We start from the raw sequence: 23,216 nt of genomic DNA, 5'->3' as shown, positions 1-23,216 counted from the left end.
AAAATTAAAAAGGGAATCTACTGCAGATAATAATGGTGATAACTCTAATACTAACATTGTAACACCATAACAAACAACACTAACACAACAATAAATCAAATGCTCCCATAGTACTTTTCCTCTGTCAACCTCAAAGTGCTTTAAAAAGGTGGACAACTACAGTTATCCCCATTTTTACAGTTTGGCAAACTGAGGTGCAGATATGAAACGATTTGCCCAAGGTCAAACAGGGAATTAGTGGCAGAGCTAGAAGACTCGGATGGCGTTCCTGAGCACCCAATCCTGTGTTCTCTTCATTGAATCTTCCACACACAACTTATTTCAAATTAAAGTTTATGACCATGTGTTTTATTTAATAGATTCAAAAATGTTCAGAGAATATTCAGGTAGCAGTGTCAGGTTCAGATCTCAGACGCATAGGACACCTCATCGAAAGCTTTGAAACTGAATGAAGTATATGTCTGAACAGTAGAGGATTTAAGGTATGCCCTGTAAAATCCAAGATCAGGCTCTGGCCTTTGGTGATGTGCTGCTAGACAAGAGACCAAGGTTCAGGGGTAATCCCTAGATACCTTCCATGGGTAACAAACTATGTGTGTCACACACAGCCCTGGCAAAGTACCCTCTGCAGGACACTCACCAGGCTGCTGTGTTTGGGTCCTAATAAACTGACCCATGTGCTCTTAAGCTTCCCTGGATCTGAGTAGGCTGCGGTATTCTCTTTCCCCTTGGCTTCTCTCTGGCACGCTTCCTGGGTATAGAGTCTGACACTCCTACATGGAAATGGGACCACAAGGCCCAGCTGCCGTAGGCCCCAGGATCAGTGCTTAACACCTCTCTTGCCCCATTTCCCCAGTAATTTAAGCACACCTTTTCCCAGAGCTCCAAGTTTATGTATACTCTGAAGAGAGAAACTATAAACCCAGAGACACACAGACTTTGTAAGGGTTCTAAAAAACAGTCACTCTTTATGTTAGCTAGGAACAAGGAATACACTGATTAGAAACAGTAACAAACACACTTGTCTGCATTTCCCTACCTCAGTTTCCTCACCACTCAAGTATTCTTTGGGCATACATCAGAGTCCTCTAAAGAGTACAACATCCGTCCTCTCCCTCTGCCCTCTGGCACATGGCCTCTCCTCTGGAATTGTCTCTCTCTCTCTTGCAAACTGCCAGTGACAGACCCTTACCTTTTAGCTTCCAGACCCCTTTGTTTGATGACTCCCTGATCAGTCTCTTCAGTGATCAATGTCCCTTAATGGGTGATTTATTGCTTTGTTGCCAGCCCCCTAGAATTCAAACTTGAAAAACTTGTTTGACCTGTGAAATAGCTCTCTCTTTGTTGAAGGGTGCTCTATTTAAATGAAAGATCATCAAAGTTTAATGATCTTCACTTGCTAGCCCTGTGCCACCAACCCCTGGAGTTTTAGTCCAAAATGGACGTAAAAGAACAACAGAAAGACAAAGGCCAGCCTTACAATCAAAATGGAGTTTGCAGCTTGATAAAAGATGCATACAGAGAGTTCATAATCTCAAACACAAATAATAAATTGTACACAGACATATTCCCAAATAGTCAATATCGTACAAGGCCAAAATAGGTTTAAGTTAAATTCTCAAAAACTTCATTAACGCAGAGTTAAGGTTATCCAGTGGTGCCCTTCTAGAATGTGGTGAGTGGCTACATTTCTAAGAGTGAAACAATGCTGCCTGCACATTTGTGATAAGGTTATGTTCACCTTGTGGAACTGCATACTCAGCATTCAATGGAAAAGCCTCCAGTGCCTACGAAAGAACCATAAAGCCACATATATGAGTAATGCATTGTTTCTCTGTCCCTTTTAACAAATGACAGAATCCTTTTTACACTTTCCTAGAAAAGTATAATCAAACCCTTGTGGTAATTACCTTCATAACATTCAAAATGTCTGTTTGCACAAGGATGGTACATTGCTGAGTTTGGCTCATGTAATGAAATCATTAAGGTTAGCATTTTAGTAGCTACAGTAAAATCAGAAGATCATGTAAGTAGAAAAGCTTTCACTTCTTTGCATAAGGATGAAGCATATTGTAAATAGTGATGCTGCAAAAGACAGGCACCTCATTTGCTCTCTGAGCACAGTGTACTGCAGTTCATGATTATCCAATACATTTCCACATAGCCAGTGCACAGGGGCGGGGAAAACCACACTCACTGGGGCTGCATTGCAGGGAAATATTAATGATAGTAAGATGACATGAGACATTGGGTATTGTTCCCAAATGAATTCTGTAGCTGACATGTGCTTGTTAAATGGGAATAAAAAAAAAGAAGCAGCAGAACTGCTGAAGTGCAGGATCATCACCCAAGAGTTCATTTACGACATACAGATCAATCTCATAGGGCTTCTGCCTTATCTAAGATCATACCCCAACAAAGTATCTCTCAAAGATGAGAAGGTGAATTTGTCATAATGATAAGCATTTAGCATGCTAACTTCATACTGTAAATATGGGATTTAATATAAGAGTGGTACTGAGAAAATAGAAAAGGAGTACTTGTGGCATCTTAGATACTAACCAATTTATTTAGTCTCTAAGGTGCCACAAGTACTCCTTTTCTTTTTGCAAATACAGACTAACACAGCTGCTACTCTGAAACTGAGAAAATAATCACAGTAATTAGCATAGTAGTTCATAAAGTATTTTTCAAGAAGAGTCTTGTACCAATTTCAGAACAGAAACAGTTGTGAATTTCATTTCATTTCCAAATTTTGCTCAGAGGTGTAATGCCTCTGGAATCAATGCTATTACATCAGGAATTAATGTGTCCCTAGTATACACTCAAGTTTCCAATGTTTTCTGTTGTACATCACCTCACTCTTAAGAAGTGCATAAGAATCTTATCTTTGTCTACTTATTCTGTCACCTCCTACTGTGTCACAGAGACTTTTGGAAATAATCAAGCTATAGTTGTGTAGCTATTTATTAAAACAAATGGTTTTAAATATTTACTGTTTCCTGAAGGGCTTAAGTGCTCTAATTCTTAGCTGTACATGCTTGTTTATTTAAGAGAGAATGGGCAATAGTTAAGTACTATAGCTACAATAAAACAAAAACAAACAAAAAAGACCACATGTCACAAGAGATAGTAAAGAATGGGATGTGATATCTCTAAGAAAAGTGCAATAGTTTAGTTTGAAATTGGTAACAATTTTTTCACAAAACATTGCACAAAAATCTCCACCAACTCATTTCTTCATTTTGGTTTGGTTTTGAGTCTTCAAAATGTCATTTTCCATGACTTTGCAGAGACCATTTCCCCCAATATTTCACAGATCAGCTTGTGAAATTCGTTTCCAGGTGAAAGTTTTGTGATTCTGCAGTTGGGCTCCTATTATACACTACACTCCCAGAGAAGCCATCTTTGGAAATGCTGGCTTGTACAAAGAAATTGAAAAGATAAACTACCGCAATAAAGTCATGGATTTATAATACATTATACACACACCAATACCCAGCAGGCCAGGCAGGGAGAGATACAATCCTGTTCCACCTCCAGATCTGGCATGAGGAGTTTTAGTGAAATTGCTCCCACCAACTCAAGTGATGTGTAACTTTAAAGTGAATTCTGGTCAGAGTAAGAGAAGGAGAAGCAAGTAAGAAGCTGAGGCTTAAATGCATAGTGGTTGTTGTTATAGCTGATCAAAACTAGGAATTTCTAGTTTGTGAGAAATTCTGATATTTCAAAACTTGTTTTCACTCTGAAATCAGAGCAAACCCAGCTTATTTTAAGACTCAGAACATTTGCACAGAAAATTTTCAGTTCTTGAACTTTTCTGATTTTTCAACAAAAATGAAAAGCTTGAACGTTTTTGAATTTGTTTTTCCTCCTCATCCTCTGTCACCTTTTCCTCTCCTTTTCACTTTGCCACTGAAAAAGTGGGGAAAAGAACAGAAGGGGAAGAGGAGGAAAAACACAAAACAGCATTTGAAACGGAGTATTTCTTCCTTTGCTGTCTTTGGTAGAAAATAAAAAGGGTTTTTTTTTAATTTTTCCCCCAAAGAAATTTCCAAAAAACCAACATTTTTACAGAAAACATACTTTTTAAAACAGTTCTTCACAGTAGCTTCTGCTACATACACACTCTCCTTCTCCTTGATCCTCTCTGCCACCAGGATGTCATTTCCTTTTCCTGGGCACTCTGGGTAATAGATTAGAATCTGATTTGAGTTTTTGCCACTGCCAAAGTGACCTGTGGCCCAATCTTTTCCCACCAACTCATTCGGGGGGGCGGGGGGGGGACGGGACACAATTACCCAGTAAGGAGCCAGAAAGCTGGTTACGCTGCTAAAGGTGAACTACAAAGCAAAATAAATAAATAAATAAAAATTAAAGTTTTGCCCTTCATTTCTCCTTCAGTATTTATAAGGTGTGGCACAACGTTTTTTCCCTCTGCTTGTTTCTTGCATTAGAAGTATCAGTTCCTCTTTGCTGGAGAGCTGGCTGTAGTCTTCTAAAAATAAAATTAGCTTGTAGAGATACAAGCTCCTTTGATAGTTCCCCAACAAAACTGGCTGAAAGTAAGGATTACACCAGCCAAAAACAACTCTTATCTGTCTTGCAAAAGCACTTGCAAGGGCACTTGCAAAAGCACTTTCAAGAGAATCTTCCGAGAATGGGAAGTATGAGATAATGTTTCTCTCTAGCTACGTTACTGTTTATTTTATACGGACACATTGGAATGGCTGGTGTACTCTTAAACTAAAGTATTAGTATGGTGAAGAGGAGTTTGCTGAAGTGCACAGAGGGAACTTGTTACCTGAATATCCTTCTTTCCCAGACAGGTGTGAAATGGAGCATCGCTGCATATATTGTTACCTAGGGGGCTTTCAAAATGGGATGGATTAGTGATTTCCAGATGCATGGGCTACAGTTGAGTGAATAATTGATTTTTGAGTTTGGTGGCTGAACCAAAAATTAAAAAAAAAAAAAAAATCAATCAGCTTGCTTTGAACTGAAACTGATTTTTTTTGTTTTTCTCAACAAAATGAAAAATTGAAAAAAAACCTAGGTTGAATTGACATTTGGTTTTGAAAATGGCAAACCAACATTTCCAATTGACACTTCATCTAAAAAATGTCAATAGTAGTCAAAAGTGTCAAAAGTGTTTTGCGACTTTTCAAAATGAGCTATTTCAGCATTTCCAAAATTTTTGTTTTCCGGTGTTTTTTGTTTTAGTTTTTTAGCTGAAACCATTCATCAAATTTGACCTAAATTCATTAATAGTTTTAGTCATCTGAAAATGCATTTTGTCAGCAAATTTACTATTTGACAAAAAAATTCATCCAATTCTAGCATTGGGGTGCTTGGGGGAGGAGTTGTAGAGAAGTTTAGCAGCTAGGAGCTGACTCATTGCTCTTGTTATGGGTATTACAGGTGGGTTTGGTATCTGAAAATTGGGGATGGAGTGCTTGTTAAGGAGAAGCTTTTTAGGAAGATTAAGCAGCTGGGTGAAGTTCTGAACACTGGTTGGGGGTGGTGCTGGTAGGGCAGGGTTCAGTAGCTGTGAGAGGTTCAGGTCATAAATTTTGTTGAGCTGAGGGAGGATTTGCCAGCTGGAGTAGCGAACTAGAAAAGATGTTCAGTGCAAATTTATCACTTGTTGTTAGGAAGTAGTCAACATTCTCTTCTTGCTTATGTTACTTTAACTTGGGTAACTTCAATGGTTGCTTCTGTTTTACATTTCTGTGGGCAGAGAATCAGGCCCATTGTACCTGTACCTCCAAATACTGGAAGGACTTGAATAGTTGGTATTCCCTATTAAAACTGTCACAATGAATGTTCTATACTGATGCAAACCAATCAGGCAGTTTACTGCACGTCTGTAGTTCAGATGTCATTCATCATTCAAGCTGGTCGAAATTTTCCAAGCAAAAACAGAGGGCTTTTTTGGTCAAAATATGGTCTTTTTAGAACATTAGAGAGAGGAGGTAGGTGAGAATCTTTTATTGGACTAACTTCTTTTGGCGAAAGAGACAAGCGTTTGAGCCATACAGAGCTCTTCTTCTGTCTGGGAAAGATACTTCCAGAATCACAGCAAAATGCAAGGTGGAACAGATTGTTTAGCATAAGTAGTTAGCATATATTGTCATGGACTATTCAAGGTATAATGGCCCATTAACACTTATGCAGTCATAGGACAAAAAGAAGGCGTTAGTGGATCGCATTTTTTGTAATAAGCCATAAATCCATGTCTGAAGCAGAATTCTGTATGACTAAGAAGTTTGTCTCACCAACAGAAATTGGTCCAATAAAAGATATTACTGCACCCACCTTTTCTCTCTAATATCTTGGAATCAACACAACTACAATTACACTGCATACAACAATGGCAATTTTTAGAACATAAAATTGCCTGCAAAAAACTACCGACATTGCCAAAGTTTTTCATTTTCACAAGAAGTGTCACTACTTTCCCCCCAATTATTTTCAAAAAATTTATCAAAACTAATAAAATAAAATTGCATGAAAGTTAAAGTTTATAAATGATACCATTGCAAAACAGATGAAAATTTTAGAAAATCTTTTTTGTGTTTGCAAAAAATTGATTTTCATTTTTTGACCAGCTCTACTCATCATTAGGGCTCTGCATCTGTCACAGAAGTCATGGAAGTCACAGATTCTGTGACTTTCTGTGACCTCCATGACTTCTGTGACTTCTGCAGGGGCCAGTGTGGCTGACCCCAGGGCTCCACAAGCAGCTGGATCCAGGGCCAGCTTCTCTGGTGGCCCCCAGGACAGCTACACTAGCTGCTGCTCTGATGGCCCCCAGCAGCGGTCCCAGAGCGGACAGAGCAGCTGCGGTCCACGGCCCTCAGCAACGATCTCCAGGTGGGCGGCCAGAGCAGCTGCAGTCCATGGCCCCGGGCAGCTGGTGCCACTGGCCCCATGTCCCCCCAGCAGCAGCCCCCCATGTCCCCCACTGCCCCCCCCAAGATTTAATCACAGGTATTTTTAGTATAGGTCATGGACAGGTCACGAGGCCATGACTTTTTGTTTACTGCCCATGATCTGTCCACATCTTTTACTAAAAATTAGGGCTGTCAAGTGATTAAAAAAATTAATCACACTGTTAAACAATTATTTAATTAAATGGTATTCTATTTTTTGGATGTTTTCTACATTTTCAAATATATTGACTTCAATTACAACAGACAATAAAAAAAATTGTACTGTGCTCACTTTATATTTTATTTTGATTACCAGAATTTGCACTGTAAAAAACAAACAAAAAGAAATAGTATTTTTCAATTCACCTAATACAAGTACTATAGTGCAATCTCTTTATCATGAAAGTTGAACTGACAAATGTAGAATTATGTACCAAAAAAACTGCAGTATCTCTCTTCATCAATGTCCAGTTTGGAGGTACTCTGTGCATCATACTTCATTAACGAAATCCCCTACGAGCAAAGTTGGCATATCTACAAGGCCAGGTACTAGACGTGGAGGCAATAGAAGCCCTGTGCATACTGTGTGGAGTCTCTAGGTGCCCTTTAATTGTTGGTCATTTTTTCTGTTTTGGAGACTAGTCCTTTTTCCATGTGGACTCAGATGTGAGCATTCTGCATTGTTAACATTGAACGTCAAAGATTTTATTAGCAAAAAGAAAAGGAGTACTTGTGGCACCTTAGAGACTAACACATTTATTTGAGCATAAGCTTTCGTGAGCTACAGCTCACTTCATCAGATGCATTCAGTGGAAAATACAGTGGGGAGATTTATATACACAGAGAACATGAAACAATGCATGTTACCGTGCTCACTGTAAGGAGAGTGATCAGGTAAGGTGAGCTATTACCAGCAGGAGAGCAGGGGGGAAAAAACCTTTTTGGAGTGATAATCAAGGTGGGCCATTTCCAGCAGTTGACAAGAACGTCTGAGGAACGGCAGGGCGGGGAGGGGGGTGTGAGAAATAAACATGGGGAAATAGTTTCACTTTGTGTAATGACCCATCCACTCCCAGTCTTTATTCAAGCCTAAGTTAATTGTATCCAGTTTGCAAATTAATTCCAATTCAGCAGTCTCTCGTTGGAGTCTGTTTTTGAAGTTTTTTTGTTGAAGAATTGCCACTTTTAGGTCTGTAATTGAGTAACCAAAGAGATTGAAGTGTTCTCTGACTGGTTTTTGAATGTTATAATTCTTAAAAAGAAAAGGAGTACTTGTGGCACCTTAGAGACTAACCAATTTATTTGAGCATAAGCTTTCGTGAGCTACAACTCACTTCATCGGATGCATACTGTGGAAAGTCTAGAAGATCTTTTTATACACACAAAGCATAAAAAAATACCTCCCCCCACCCCACTCTCCTGCTGGTAATAGCTTATCTAAAGTGATCACTCTCCTTACAATGTGTATGATAATCAAGGTGGGCCATTTCCAGCACAAATCCAGGGTTTAAGAAGAACGTCTCGGGGGGGGTAGGAAAAAACAAGGGGAAATAGGTTACCTTGCATAATGACTTAGCCACTCCCAGTCTCTATTCAAGCCTAAGTCAATTGTATCCAATGTGCAAATGAATTCCTATTCAGCAATCTCTCACTGGAGTCTGGATTTGAAGTTTTCTTGTTGTAATATCGCAACTTTCATGTCACTAATTGCGTGACCAGAGAGATTGAAGTGTTCTCCGACTGGTTTATGAATGTTATAATTCTTGACATCTGATTTGTGTCCATTTATTCTTTTACGTAGAGACTGTCCAGTTTGCCCAATGTACATGGCAGAGGGGCATTGCTGGCACATGATGGCATATATCACATTGGTGGATGTGCAGGTGAACGAGCCTCTGATAGTGTGGCTGATGTTATTAGGCCCTGTGATGTTGTCCCCTGAATAGATATGTGGACATATCTATTCATGCTTTGTGTGTATAAAAAGATCTTCTACACTTTCCACAGTATGCATCCAATGACGTGAGCTGTAGCTCACGAAAGCTTATGCTCAAATAAATTGGTTAGTCTCTAAGGTGCCACAAGTACTCCTTTTATTTTTGCGAATACAGACTAACACGACTGTTACTCTGAAACCTGTTATAATTCTTGACATCTGATTTGTGTCCATTTATTCTTTTACGTAGAGCTGTCCAATTTGGCGAATGTACATGGCAGAGGGGCATTGTTGGCATATATCACACTGGTAGATGTGCAGGTGAACGAGCCTCTGATAGTGTGGCTGATGTGATTAGGCCTTATGATGGTGTCCCCTGAATAGATATGTGGACACAGTTGGCAACGGGCTTTGTTGCAAGGATAGGTTCCTGGGTTAGTGGTTCTGTTGTGTGGTGTGTGGTTGCCGGTGAATATTTGCTTCAGGTTGGGGGATGTCTGTAAGCAAGGACTGGCCTGTCTCCCAAGATCTATGAGAGTGATGGGTTGTCCTTCAGGATAGGTTGTAGATCTTTGATGATGCGTTGGAGAGGTTTTAGTTGGGGGCTGAAGGTGATGGCTAGTGGCGTTCTGTTATTTTATTTGTTTGGCCCGTCCTGTAGTAGGTAACTTCTGGGTACTCTTCTGGCTCTGTCAATCTGTATACCTTCAAATCAGTGGCACTGCTATCAGTACCTGCATGGCCCCACAGAAAACCAACATTTTTATGGCTGACTTAGAACAACGCTTCCTCAGCTCTCGTCCCCTAATGCCCCTACTCTACTTGCGCTATATTGATGACATCTTCATCATCTGGACCCATGAAAAAGAAGCCCTTGAGGAATTCCACCATGATTTCAACAATTTCCATCCCACCATCAACCTCAGCCTGCTCCAGTCCACACAAGAGATCCACTTCCTGGACACTACAGTGCTAATAAGCGATGGTCATATAAACACCACCCTATACCGGAAACCTACTGACCGCTATGCCTACCTACATGCCTCCAGCTTTCATCCAGACCACACCACACGATCCACTGTCTACAGCCAAGCTCTATGATACAACTGCATTTGCTCCAACCCCTCAGACAGAGACAAACACCTACAAGATCTCTATCAAGCATTCTTACAATTACAATACCCACTTGCTGAAGTTAAGAAACAAAGCCTGTTGCCAACTGTGTCCACATATCTATTCAGGGGACACCATCATAGGGCCTAATCACATCAGCCACACTATCAGAGGCTCGTTCACCTGCACATCTACCAATGAGATATATGCCAGAAATGCCTCTCTGCCATGTATGTTAGCCAAACTGGACAGTCTCTACGTAAAAGAATAAATGGACACAAATCAGACGTCAAGAATTATAACATTCAAAAACCAGTCGGAGAACACTTCAGTCTCTTTGGTTACTCGATTACAGACCTAAAAGTCGCAATTCTTCAACAAAAAAACTTCAAAAGCAGACTCCAATGAGAGACTGCTGAATTGGAATTAATTTGCAAACTGGATACAATTAACTTAGGCTTGAATAAAGACTGGGAGTGGATGGGTCATTACACAAAGTAAAACTATTTCCCCATGTTTATTTCCCCCACACACACTGATCCTCACATGTTCTTGTCAACTGCTGGAAATGGCCCACCTTCTTTATCACTCCAAAAGGTCCCCCGCCCCATGCTGTCCTACTGGTAATAGCTCACCTTACCTGATCACTCTCCTTACAGTGAGCACAGTAACACGCATTGTTTCATGTTCTCTGTGTATATAAATCTCCCCACTGTATTTTTCACTGAATGCATCTGATGAAGTGAGCTGTAGCTCACGAAAGCTTATGCATAAATAAATTGGTTAGTCTCTAAGATGCCACAAGTACTCCTTTTCTTTTTGCGGATACAGACTAACACGGCTGCTACTCTGAAATCAAAGATTTTATTAAACTCCTAGATTTAAAAACTGGTAGTAGACAATGTGTCTTCTTTCAAGTCTACAGGAAAAGACACCATTGTGACACTCTATCTGTAAGCAAGGGCAGACTTTGGCCCAGAGAATAAAATTCCGCCAAATACGGCATGGGGTAAGTGGGTTCAACTTCCATGGAAGTCTCTGACTAAAGGCAGAAGGTAACATAAGAACGGCCACACTGGGTCAGACCAATAGTCCATCTAACTCAGTATCCTGTCTTCCAACAGCGGGCAGAAAAATAAAATTAGAGACCCATAAAAATCTAATTCAGCATCCCTTTGGATCCATTGTGCTATGTCTAATGTACCTGTACAAGGTAAAGCAAACTCTGCTTACTTACTACCCCTCTAAGCTGTAAATGGTGTGGGAGGCAGTCGGAAAAGAAGCGAGGGTAACACCCTTAGGTGAAATTCAAGCATTAATATTGTTTTGTTACTTGCATATTTGTATTAGCCAAATTGCAGTCACAAAACTTATTAGGTTTAAATCTGTTGCTCTGCATCATTATTCCAAAAATAGGAATCAAGTTAGTTGTGATTTTGGACATACTCAACGTGGTAAAGGAAGCCAGCTATGTATAATCTTTCTGCTTTACACAGGAAGTATCAAAGCAAAATGTAGCAGCCTTTGCTACCCACAACACGAAACATAGTTATTTTTACAGGTCTTAATTCACCAAAAGAAAATGTTCAACTTCTCTTACAATTTTCCCTTTACATTGCCTAAACGAAGAAAGCATGTGTTAATATTTTTCTCTCTTACCCACTTGTGTTTTAATCTAGGGTCTAAAGATGCAAGGAAAACATCGTTGGCTCCTAACTAAATCATTAAACTTCTTTTATAGACAAATCAAGGTGTAAACATAGGAAAATTAATTATTTCAACCCTTAGGTTTCCTGGACCTGCTCTGAATGGTGAAGAAATCTGGAAATATGTGACCTCCAGAAGAAGAAGGGGGAATGTCCATGTACCAGCAACACGGACACAGGTAAGTAAGCGTTTTCATGTTCTCTCCACAGGTACCATTGCGGGGAGTGGCCCAGATGATACGTCTGGGGGAAGGGAGCAGAAGGAGACTCCACCAGTTGAAAGGCATGAGATGCACTGTCCTAAGGTTCCACGACCACCACTCCCAAGAGAAGGAGGCGGGTGGTGGTGGTCGGGGACTCTCTCCTCAGGGGGACTGAGTCATCTATCTGCCACCCTGACCAGGAAAACAGAGAAGTCTGCTGCTTGCCAGGGGCTAAGATTCGCGATGTGACGGAGAGTCTGCTGAGACTCATCAAGCCCTCGGACCGCTACCCCTTCCTGCTTTTCCACGTGGGCACCAATGATACTGCCAAGAATGACCTTGAGCGGATCACTGCAGACTACGTGGCTCTGGGAAGGAGGATAAAGGAGTATGAGGCGCAAGTGGCGTTCTCGTCCATCCTCCCCGTGGAAGGAAAAGGCCGGGGTAGGGATTGTTGAATTGTGGAAGTCAATGAATGGCTACGCAGGTGGTGTCAGAGAGAAGGCTTTGGATTCTTCGACCATGGGATGGTGTTCCAAGAAGGAGGAGTGCTAGGCAGAGATGGGCTCCACTTAACGAAGAGAGGGAAGAGCATCTTCGCGAGCAGGCTGGCTAACCTAGTGAGGAGGGCTTTAAACTAGGTTCAGCGGGGGAAGGAGACCAAAGCCCTGAGGTAAGTAGGGAAGCGGGATACCGGGAGGAAGCACGAGCAGGAGCGTGTGAGAGCGGAGGGCTCCTGCCGCATACTGAGAACAAGGGGCGATCAGCGGGTTATCTCAAGTGCCTATATACAAATGCACAAAGCCTGGGAAACAAGCAGGGAGATCTGGAGATCCTGGCAAAGTCAGGGAATTATGATGTGATTGGAATAACGGAGACTTGGTGGGATAACTCGCATGACTGGAGTACTGTCATGGATGGGTATAAACTGTTCAGGAAGGACAGGGAGGCCAGAAAAGGTGGGGGAGTTGCACTGTATGTAAGGGAGCAGTATGACTGCTCAGAGCTCAAGTATGAAACTGCAGAAAAACCTGAGAGTCTCTGGATTAAGTTTAGAAGCCTGAGCTACAAGGGTGATGTCGTGGTGGGAGTCTGCTATAGACCACCAGACCAGGGGGATGAGGTGGACGAGGCTTTCTTCCGGCAAGTCGCAGAAGCTACTAGATCGCACGCCCTGGTTCTCATGGGCGACTTCAATCATCCTGATATCTGCTGGGAGAGCAATACAGCGGTGCACAGACAATTCAGGAAGTTTTTGGAAACTGTAGGGGACAATTTCCTGGTGCAAGTGCTGGAGGAACCAACTAGGGGTGGAGCTCTTCTTGACCTGCTGCTCACAAACTGGAAAGAATTAGTAGGGGAAGCAAAAGTGGATGGGAACCTGGGAGGCAGTGACCATGAGATGGTTGAGTTCAGGATCCTGACACAAGGAGGAAAGGAAAGCAGCAGAATACGGACCCTGGACTTCAGAAAAGCAGACTTTGACTCCCTCAGGGAACTGATGGGCAAGATCCCCTGGGAGAATAACATGAGGGGGAAAGGAGTCTAGGAGAGCTGGCTGTATTTTAAAGAATCCTTATTGAGGTTACAGGGACAAATCATCCCGATGTGTAGAAAGAACAGTAAATATGGCAGGCGACCAGCTTGGCTTAACAGTGAAATCCTTGCTGATCTTAAACACAAAAAAGAGGCTTACAAGAAGTGAATGATTGGACAAATGACCAGGGATGAGTATATAAATATTGCTCGGGCATGTAGAAATGGAATCAGGAAGGCTAAATCACACCTGGAGTTGCAGCTAGCGAGGGATGTTAAGAGTAACAAGAAGGGTTTCTTCAGGTATGTTGGCAATAAGAAGAAAGCCAAGGAAAGTGTGGGCCCCTTACTAAACGAGGGAGGCAACCTAGTGACAGAGGATGTGGAAAAAGCTAACGTACTCAAAGCTTTTTTTGCCTCTGTCTTCACGAACAAGGTCAGCTCCCAGACTACTGCACTGGGCAGCACGGCATGGGGAGGAGGTGGCCAGCCCTCTGTGAAGGAAGAAGTGGTTCGGGACTATTTAGAAAAACTGGACGTGCACAAGTCCATGGGGCCGGATGCTTTGCATCCGAGAGTGCTAAAGGAATTGGCAGATGTGATTGCAGAGCCATTGGCCATTATCTCTGAAAACTCATGGCGATCGGGGGGAGTCCCGGAAGATTGGAAAAAGGCTAATGTAGTGCCCATCTTTAAAAAAGGGAAGAAGGATGATCCTGGGAACTACAGGCCGGTCAGCCTCACCTCAGTCCCCAGAAAAATCATGGAGCATGTCCTCAAGGAATCAATTCTGAAGCACTTAGACGAGAGGAAAGTGATCAGGAACAGTCAGCATGGATTCACTAAGGGAAAGTCATGCCTGACTAATCTAATTGCCTTCTATGATGAGATAACTGGTTCTGTGGATGAAGGGAAAGCAGTGGACGTGTTATTCCTCGACTTTAGCAAAGCTTTTGACACAGTCTCCCACAGTATTCTTGTCAGCAAGTTAAAGAAGTATGGGCTGGATGGATGCACTACAAGGTGGATAGAAAGTTGGCTAGATTATCGGGCTCAACGGGTAGTGATCAATGGCTCCATGTCTAGTTGGCAGCCGGTATCTAGTGGAGTACCCCAAGGGTCGGTCCTGGGGCCGGTTTTGTTCAGTATCTTCATTAATGACCTGGAGGATGGTGTGGATTGCACCCTCAGCAAGTTTGCGGATGACACTAAACTGGGAGGAGTGGTAGATACACTGGAGGGTAGGGATAGGATACAGAGGGACCTAGACAAATTGGAGGATTGGGCCAAAAGAAATCTGATGAGGTTCAACAAGGACAAGTGCAGAGTCCTGCACTTAGGACGGAAGAATCCAATGCACCGCTACAGACTAGGGACTGAATGGCTAGGCAGCAGTTCTGCAGAGAAGGACCTAGGGGTGACAGTGGACGAGAAGCTGGATCTGAGTCAACAGTGTGCCCTTGTTGCCAAGAAGGCCAATGGCATTTTGGGGTGAATAAGTAGGGGCATTGCCAGCAGATCAAGAGACGTGATCGTTCCCCTATATTCGACATTGGTGAGACTATTCTCAGTGATAGCAGATGACAGGACAAGGAGTAATGGTCTCAAGGTGCAGTGGGGGAGGTTTAGGTTGGATATTAGGAAGAACTTTTTCACTAGGAGGGTGGTGAAACACTGGAATGCGTTACCTAGGGAGGTGGTGGAATCCCCTTCCTTAGAAGTTTTTAAGGTCAGGCTTGACAAAGCCCTGGCTGGGATGATTTAGTTGGGATTGGTCCTGCTCTGGGCAGGGGGTGGGACTAGATGGCCTCTAGAGGTCCCTTCCAACTCTATTATTCTATGATTCTATGAACAACAGTGTTTAATCGATTGGTGGTATGGTTTGTCGGTATTTTGGGAATACTTACTTGTTTGTTAGTTATATGTTTTGTGTCACGTGATTAGATTATAATTGTTCATACTTTTCGGATGTTTTTGTTGCAACAACAATATTTTTGCACACAGTATGAATAATAAAGCTATTAATAGTGAAACTTTTTGCTTTGGTACCACAGTATTTCCATAGTATAATTAGGGTTTAACCCCCGGGGTGTATCCCTATAAGACACGAGTGGTGGTTCAATTTTTGCAAAAGTCGGTCCTAAATATAGGTGTGATTGTCAATGAACAACTTAATTGCAACTAACATTTTTATATGGCTGTCAAGTGATTTTAAAAATTACATGCGAGATTAATCGCACTATTAAACAATAATAGAATACCATTTATTTACTTTTTTGGATGTTTTCTACATTTTCAAAAGTTTTTATTTCAATTACAACACAGAATACAAAGTGTACAGTGCTCACTTTATATTTATTTTTGATTACAAGTATTTGCACTGTAAAAAAAAGAAAGAAATAGTATTTTTCAATTCACCTAATACAAGCACTATAGTGCAATCTCTTTATCATGAAAGTTGAACTTACAAATGTAGAATTATGTATGAAAAAACCTGCATTCAAAAATTAAACAATGTAAAATTTTAGAACTTGCAAGTCAACTCAGACCTACTTCTTATTCAGCCAATCACTCAGACAAACAAGTTTGTTTACATTTGCAGGAGATAATGCCCCCCCACCACCACCCACTTCTTATTTATGATGTCACCTGAAAGTGAAAAAAGGCATTCTCATGGCATTCTTGTAGTCGGCATCACAAGATATTTACGTGCCAGATGAGCTAAAAATTCATATGTCCCTTCATGCTTCAACCACCATTCCAGGGTACATGCATCGATGCTGATGACAGGATGCATCTGCTCAATAATAATCCAAAGCACTTTTTGGTGGTTTGTGCTCTGTAGTTTCCGCATTGGAATGTTGCTCTTTTAAGACTTCTGAAAGCATGCTCCATACTCTATCCCTGTCAGATATTGGAAGCCACTTCAGATTCTTAAACCTTGGGTCGAGTGCTGTAACTATCTTTAGAAATCTCACATAGGTATCTTCTTTGTGTTTTGTCAGACCTGCAGTGAAAATGTTCTTAAAATGAGCAACATGTGCTGGGTTGTCATCCAAGACTGCTATAACATGAAATATATGGCAGAATATGGGTAAAACAAAGCAGCAGACATACATTCTCCTACAAGGAATTCAGTCACAAATTTAATTAGCCCTTTTCTTTTTTTTTTTAACTAGCGTCTTCAGCATGGAAGCATGTCCTCTGGAATGGTGGCGAAAGCATGAAGGGGCATATGAATGTTTAACATATCTGGCACGTAAATACCTTGCAATGCCGGCTACAAAAGTGCCATGTAAATGCCTGTTCTCACTTTCAGGTGACATTGTAAACAAGACTTGGGCAGCATTATAGTGACAGAGTCTATATGATTTTATGAAAGTATGCTGATGAGTGTGAATATAATGTAACTAAAATATGCTTCATGCAAAAGGTCTCTTGTAAGGTATCATTACAAATCTTATAATCTACTGAGTATGGTCATCCTGTTTGTATAAATGTATCACTCTTCTATCTGAAACTAGAAATATGAAATATAACTCTGAGGGCCTATTGTAATTATGCAAAGTGTGGGCCATTAATGGTGGTTTGGAATCTTGATGGCTCCCATCAACCAGGACAACTGACTGTGGATGGCTCTGTTTGCAGGCAGGTCTTCCTGTGAGTCAGGCTGGGAGAAACGAAGGCTTGGGGTCTCACAGGACATGTGATCATGCAACCTGAACTGGAATCCATCTTTAACCTGGTGTTTTGCCATTGAGCAGGAGGGGTGGGAATCCAGAGGGACAGAGGATTCCAGCCTTATGCAAAAGACATATAAGTGGGTGGAACAGACCAAAGAGGAGCCATCATGAGGAATCCCCTCGCTACCACCTGAGCTCGAACAAGGGCTGTACCAGAGGAAAGGATTGTGCCCAGACTAGGAAGGTGTCCAGTCTGTGAAAGAAACTTATTGAAACATCTCTAAGGGTGAGATTAAATCTGTATTCAGTTTTTATTAGTGTACTAGACATAGACTTGCCTGTTTTATTTTATTTTGCTTGGTAATTCACTTTGTTCTGTCTGTTACTACTTGGAACCACTTAAATCCTACTTTCTGTATTTAATAAAATCACTTTTTACTTATTAATTAACCCAGAGTATGTATTAATACCCGGGGGGAGGGAGGAACAGCTGTGCATAGCTTTCTGTCAGTGTTATAGAGGGCAAACAATTTATGAGTTTAGCCTGTATACGCTTTATACAGGGTAAAGCAGATTTATTTAGGGTTTGGACCCATTGGGAGTTGGGCATCTGAGTATTAAAAGCAGGAACATTTCCTAAGTTGCTTTCAATTAAGCCTACAGCTGTTAGGGGATGTGGTTCAGACCTGGGGCTGGGTTGGCAGCAGGCTAGCGGTTCTGGCTCAAACCAGATAGGGTGCTGAAGTCCTAAGCTGACTGGGCAGTAAAGCAGGGGCAGAAGTAGCCTTGGCACATCAGGTGGCAGCTCCCAGCGGTTTCTGTGATTCAACCCTTCACAATTATCTCCTGCAAATTGTAACCAAACTTGTTTGTCTGAGCAACTGTCTGAAGTAGGACTGAGTGGACTTGTAGGTTCTAAAGTTTTACATTGTTTTATTTTTGAATGCAGTTATTTTTGTACATAATTCTACATTTCTAAGTTCAACTTTCATTATAAAGAGATTGCACTACAGTACTTGTATGAGGTGAATTGAAAAATACTATTTCTTTTTTCATTTTTACAGTGCAAATATTTGTAATCAAATATAATATACACTTTGATTTCAATTACAACATAGAATACAATATAGATGAAAATGTAGAAAAGCATCCAAAATATTTAATAAATTTCAATTGTTATTCTATTGTTTAACAGTGATTAAAACTGCGATTAATCACGATTAATAATTTTTTTGAGTTAATCACGTGAGTTAACTGCAATTAATCGACAGCCCTACTAAAAGCACCTGTGACTAAAATATAGCCTTATTCATCATTCACCGAATAACAGACTCCAACTAGACTGGATTATTACAGTCCAATATGTATGTGCTGGCCAGGACAAAAAGACATTGGTCCTTTCCACTCTTCTCTCACACCTGGTTCACATCCTTTGAATCAAATTCTGAGATTTTACTGTCAGCCTCCAGAACTTTGAAACTCCATGGACTTGATTCTTCACTGCCTTGCACCTGGTCATTTATCCCAGTGCAGACTGAGTTTCACTACTACTCAGTGGCAGAGCCAGGTTTTGCAACCAAGGTGGTAATGCGTCTTTTGTGGCGGGCTACAGATCAAGCCCACCTCATACTCACCTGGCAACGGCGGCTCCTGTCCCCTGGGGCTGGGCATACCTCCCCGTTCCAGGTGTTGTGACCCAGCACACAGAGTCGCAGCACAGTTCAGATCCTTGTGAGTGGTGTTGTAACACTGCACATATGTGATATGTCACAATGTCCAGAGTGGAGACCCAGGCCCAATCCTGCAAGACAGGAGCTGCTCCTGCCACGTGTCGCAGGAGGAGCTCTTTCTCCAGCCCTGCTTGAAAAGGTGCCACACATAGACCTAAAGGGCACTGTCAAGGTTCCTCCCCCACTCTGAACTCTAGGGTACAGATGTGGGGACCTGCATGAAAAACCTCCTAAGCTTATCTTTACCAGCTTAGGTCAAAACTTCCCCAAGGTACAAAATATTACCCCCGTTATCCTTGGACTGGCCGCTACCACCACCAAACTAATACTGGTTACTGGGGAAGAGCTGTTTGGACGCGTCCTTCCCCCCAAAATACTTCCCAAAACCTTGCACCCCACTTCCTGGACAAGGTTTGGTAAAAAGCCTCACCAATTTGCCTAGGTGACTACAGACCCAGACCCTTGGATCTTAAGAACAATGAACAATCCTCCCAACACTTGCACCCCCCCTTTCCTGGGAAATGTTGGATAAAAAGCCTCACCAATTTGCATAGGTGACCACAGACCCAAACCCTTGGATCTGAGAACAATGAAAAAGCATTCAGTGTTTTACAAGAAGACTTTTAATAAAAAATAGGAGTAAATAGAAATAAAGAAATCCCCCCTGTAAAATCAGGATGGTAGATATCTTACAGGGTAATTAGATTCAAAAACATAGAGAAACCCTCTAGGCAAAACCTTAAGTTACAAAAAAGATACACAGACAGAAATAGTTATTCTATTCAGCACAATTCTTTTCTCAGCCATTTAAAGAAATCATAATCTAACACATACCTAGCTAGATTACTTACTAAAAGTTCTAAGACTCCATTCCTGTTCTGTCCCTGGCCAAGACGACTACAGACAGACACAGACCCTTTGTTTCTCTCCCTCCTCCCAGCTTTTGAAAGTATCTTGTCTCCTCATTGGTCATTTTGGTCAGGTGCCAGCGAGGTTACCTTTAGCTTCTTAACCCTTTACAGGTGAGAGGAGCTTTCCCCTGGCCAGGAGGGATTTCAAAGGGGTTTACCCTTCCCTTTATATTTATGACACGCCCCCCAAATCTCAGCTAGGGTGAAACACTGGCTGGGATTTCTTCCTGGAGCTCTAGGAAAACAGAGTTAATAAGACACATGCATCTCTAAATATACTACCAAGTACATAAAGACTAACAATATTTTCCACATCTCAAGGACGATTTTAACCAGTTGATTCTGGGAAACTTTCACGGGAGAGTGCATCAGCCACTTTGTTAGAAGCTCCTGAGATGTGTTGGATGTCGAAATCAAAATCTTGGAGAGCTAAACTCCACCGAAGAAGTTTTTTGTTAGTTTCTTTGACGGTGTGAAGCCACTTTAGTGCAGCATGGTCGGTTTGCAGGTGGAAACGCCGTCCCCAAACATATGGGCGTAGCTTTTCCAGAGCGTAGACAATGGCATAACATTCCTTTTCAGTGACTGACCAGTTGCTTTCCTTCTCAGACAGTTTTTTGCTGAGAAACACTACAGAGTGGAATTCTTGATCAGGTCCTTTCTGCATTAAAACTGCTCCCACACCACGCTCGGATGCATCTGTGGTTACTAGGAACGGTTTGTCAAAGTCTGGGGCCCTTAGTACAGGGTCAGACATGAGTGTCGCTTTAAGCTTGTTAAAGGCCTTCTGACACTTTCCGGTCCACTGAACAGCATTTGGCTGTTTCTTTTTGGTTAGGTCTGTCAGTGGGGCAGCGATTTGGCTGTAGTGCGGTACAAATCGTCTGTAATAACCGACCAAGCCTAAGAAGGATTGAACCTGTTTCTTTGACTTTGGGACAGGCCACTTTTGGATAGCATCCCCTTTGGCCTGTACGGGGCTGATAGTTCCTTGACCCACCTGGTGTCCAAGGTAAGTCACTCTGTTTAGGCCTATTTGACACTTCTTAGCCTTAACAGTTAGTCCTGCCTCCCTTATGCGCTCAAGGACTTTTTGTAGATGTTCCAGGTGGTCTGCCCAGGAATCCGAAAATATGGCCACATCGTCAAGGTAGGCGACTGCATATTCTCCTAATCCCGCTAGGAGACCATCTACAAGTCTTTGGAAAGTGGCGGGTGCATTTCGCAGCCCGAAAGGGAGTACATTAAATTCATACAGCCCGAGATGTGTGATGAAGGCTGACCTTTCCTTGGCAGATTCATCTAGCGGTACCTGCCAGTACCCTTGGTTAAGTCCAAGGTAGAGATGAACTGGGCCCGTCCCAGTTTCTCTAATAGTTCATCAGTGCGTGGCATTGGATAGTTGTCTGGGCGAGTTACAGCATTTAGCTTACGGTAGTCCACGCAAAAACGTATTTCCCCATTTGGTTTGGGAACTAGAACCACTGGAGATGCCCATGCACTTTCAGAGGGGCGGATTACACCCATCTGTAACCTATCCTGGATCTCCCGTTCTATAGCAGTTTTAGCTTGAGGAGACACCCGGTAAGGGTGGACCCTAATTGGGTGAGCATTACCTGTGTCAATGGAGTGGTATGCCCGTTCAGTCAGTCCTGGGGTGGCTGAGAACGTTGGCGCGTAGCTAGTGCACAGCTCCTGGATCTGCTGTCGCTGCATACGCCCAAGGGTCATGGAGAGGTTCACCTCTTCCACACCACCAGCACATTTCCCTTCGTAATAGACACCTTCAGGCCACTCAGCGTCGTCTCCTCCCTGGGCTGTAAACTGACAAACCTTTAATTCTCTGGAATAAAAGGGCTTTAGAGAATTAATATGATACACCTTAGGCTTTCGGTTGGAGGTGGGGAATGCTATGAGATAATTAACAGCTCCCAGGCGCTCCTGGACCACGAATGGCCCTTCCCACGATGCTTCCATTTTATGGGCCTGGAGCGCCTTTAAGACCATGACCTGGTCTCCTACTTTGAAGGAACGCTCTCTGGCATGTTTATCATGCCAGGCTTTTTGCTCTTTTTGAGCATCCTGTAAGTTTTCTCTAGCAAGGGCTAAAGAGGTTCGGAGGGTGTTTTGTAGGTTGGTTACAAAGTCCAGAATGTTAGTTCCTGGAGAAGGTGTAAATCCCTCCCATTGCTGCTTCACCAACTGCAATGGCCCCTTAACCTCACGGCCATATACAAGTTCAAATGGGGAAAACCCTAAACTGGGATGTGGTACAGCTCTGTAGGCAAAGAGCAACTGCTGCAATACTAGGTCCCAATCATTGGAGTGCTCATTTACGAATTTACGTATCATGGCCCCCAAAGTTCCATTAAACTTCTCCACCATGCCATTTGTTTGATTATGGTAAGGAGTGGCAACCAAGTGATTTACCCCATGAGCTTCCCAAAGGTTTTTCATAGTTCCTGCCAGGAAATTAGTCCCTGCATCTGTGAGGATGTCGGAGGGCCAACCTACCCTGGCAAAAATGTCTGCTAGTGCCTGGCACACACTTTTAGCCCTGGTGTTGCTTAGAGCTACTGCTTCCGGCCATCGGGTGGCAAAATCCATGAAAGTCAGTATGTACTGCTTTCCTCTGGGTGTCTTTTTCGGAAAAGGACCCAGAATATCCACAGCTACTCGCTGAAATGGAACTTCAATGATGGGGAGTGGCTGGAGAGGAGCTTTGACCTGGTCTTGGGGTTTTCCCACTCTTTGGCACACCTCACAAGACTGGACATAGGTAGAAACATCCTTGCCCATTCCCTCCCAGTGGAATGACCCCCGCAAACGGTCTTTGGTCCTGTTCACCCCAGCATGGCCACTAGGGTGATCATGGGCTAAGCTCAAGAGCTTGGCCCGGTATTTAGTTGGAACTACCAACTGTCTCTGAGGATGCCAGTCTTCCTGGTGTCCACCAGAAAGAGTTTCCTTGTATAAAAGTCCTCTTTCTACAACAAACCTGGATCGATTAGAAGAGCTGAGAGGCGGTGGGTTGCTCCGTGCCACCGTCCAAGCTCTCTGGAGGCTTTCATCTGCTTCCTGTTCGGTCTGGAACTGTTCCCTTGATGCTGGAGACATCAGTTCCTCATGGGATTGTGGACCTAGGCTTGGTCCCTCTGGAAGCGATATAGGGGATGGAGCTGTTTCTGTTGACTGTGAACCGCTCTCCGCTGGTGCACTATGTTGGGATTCAGGCTCCGGCTGAGCCTCTTGTGTAGGGTTATCGGCTGCTGCCAGTTCAGGTTCGGTGGGGCCCTCTGGTGTTGAGGTTGCAAGTACTGGATTCAGAGCTGACACGGGGTCTGGTGTTGGTTGTTCGGCTGGTTCCGGTTCTGGGACTGGTTCCGTCCGGGTCTCTGGGACTGGATCCACTACTGCTGTTGCAGACATTGGCCTGGGGTCCAGGTCCATCACCTCTGACCGG

This window comes from Lepidochelys kempii, chromosome 11, assembly GCF_965140285.1.
Source record: "Lepidochelys kempii isolate rLepKem1 chromosome 11, rLepKem1.hap1, whole genome shotgun sequence".
NCBI classification, from domain to species: domain Eukaryota; kingdom Metazoa; phylum Chordata; order Testudines; family Cheloniidae; genus Lepidochelys; species Lepidochelys kempii.
This window is presented reverse-complemented; position numbering follows the sequence as displayed.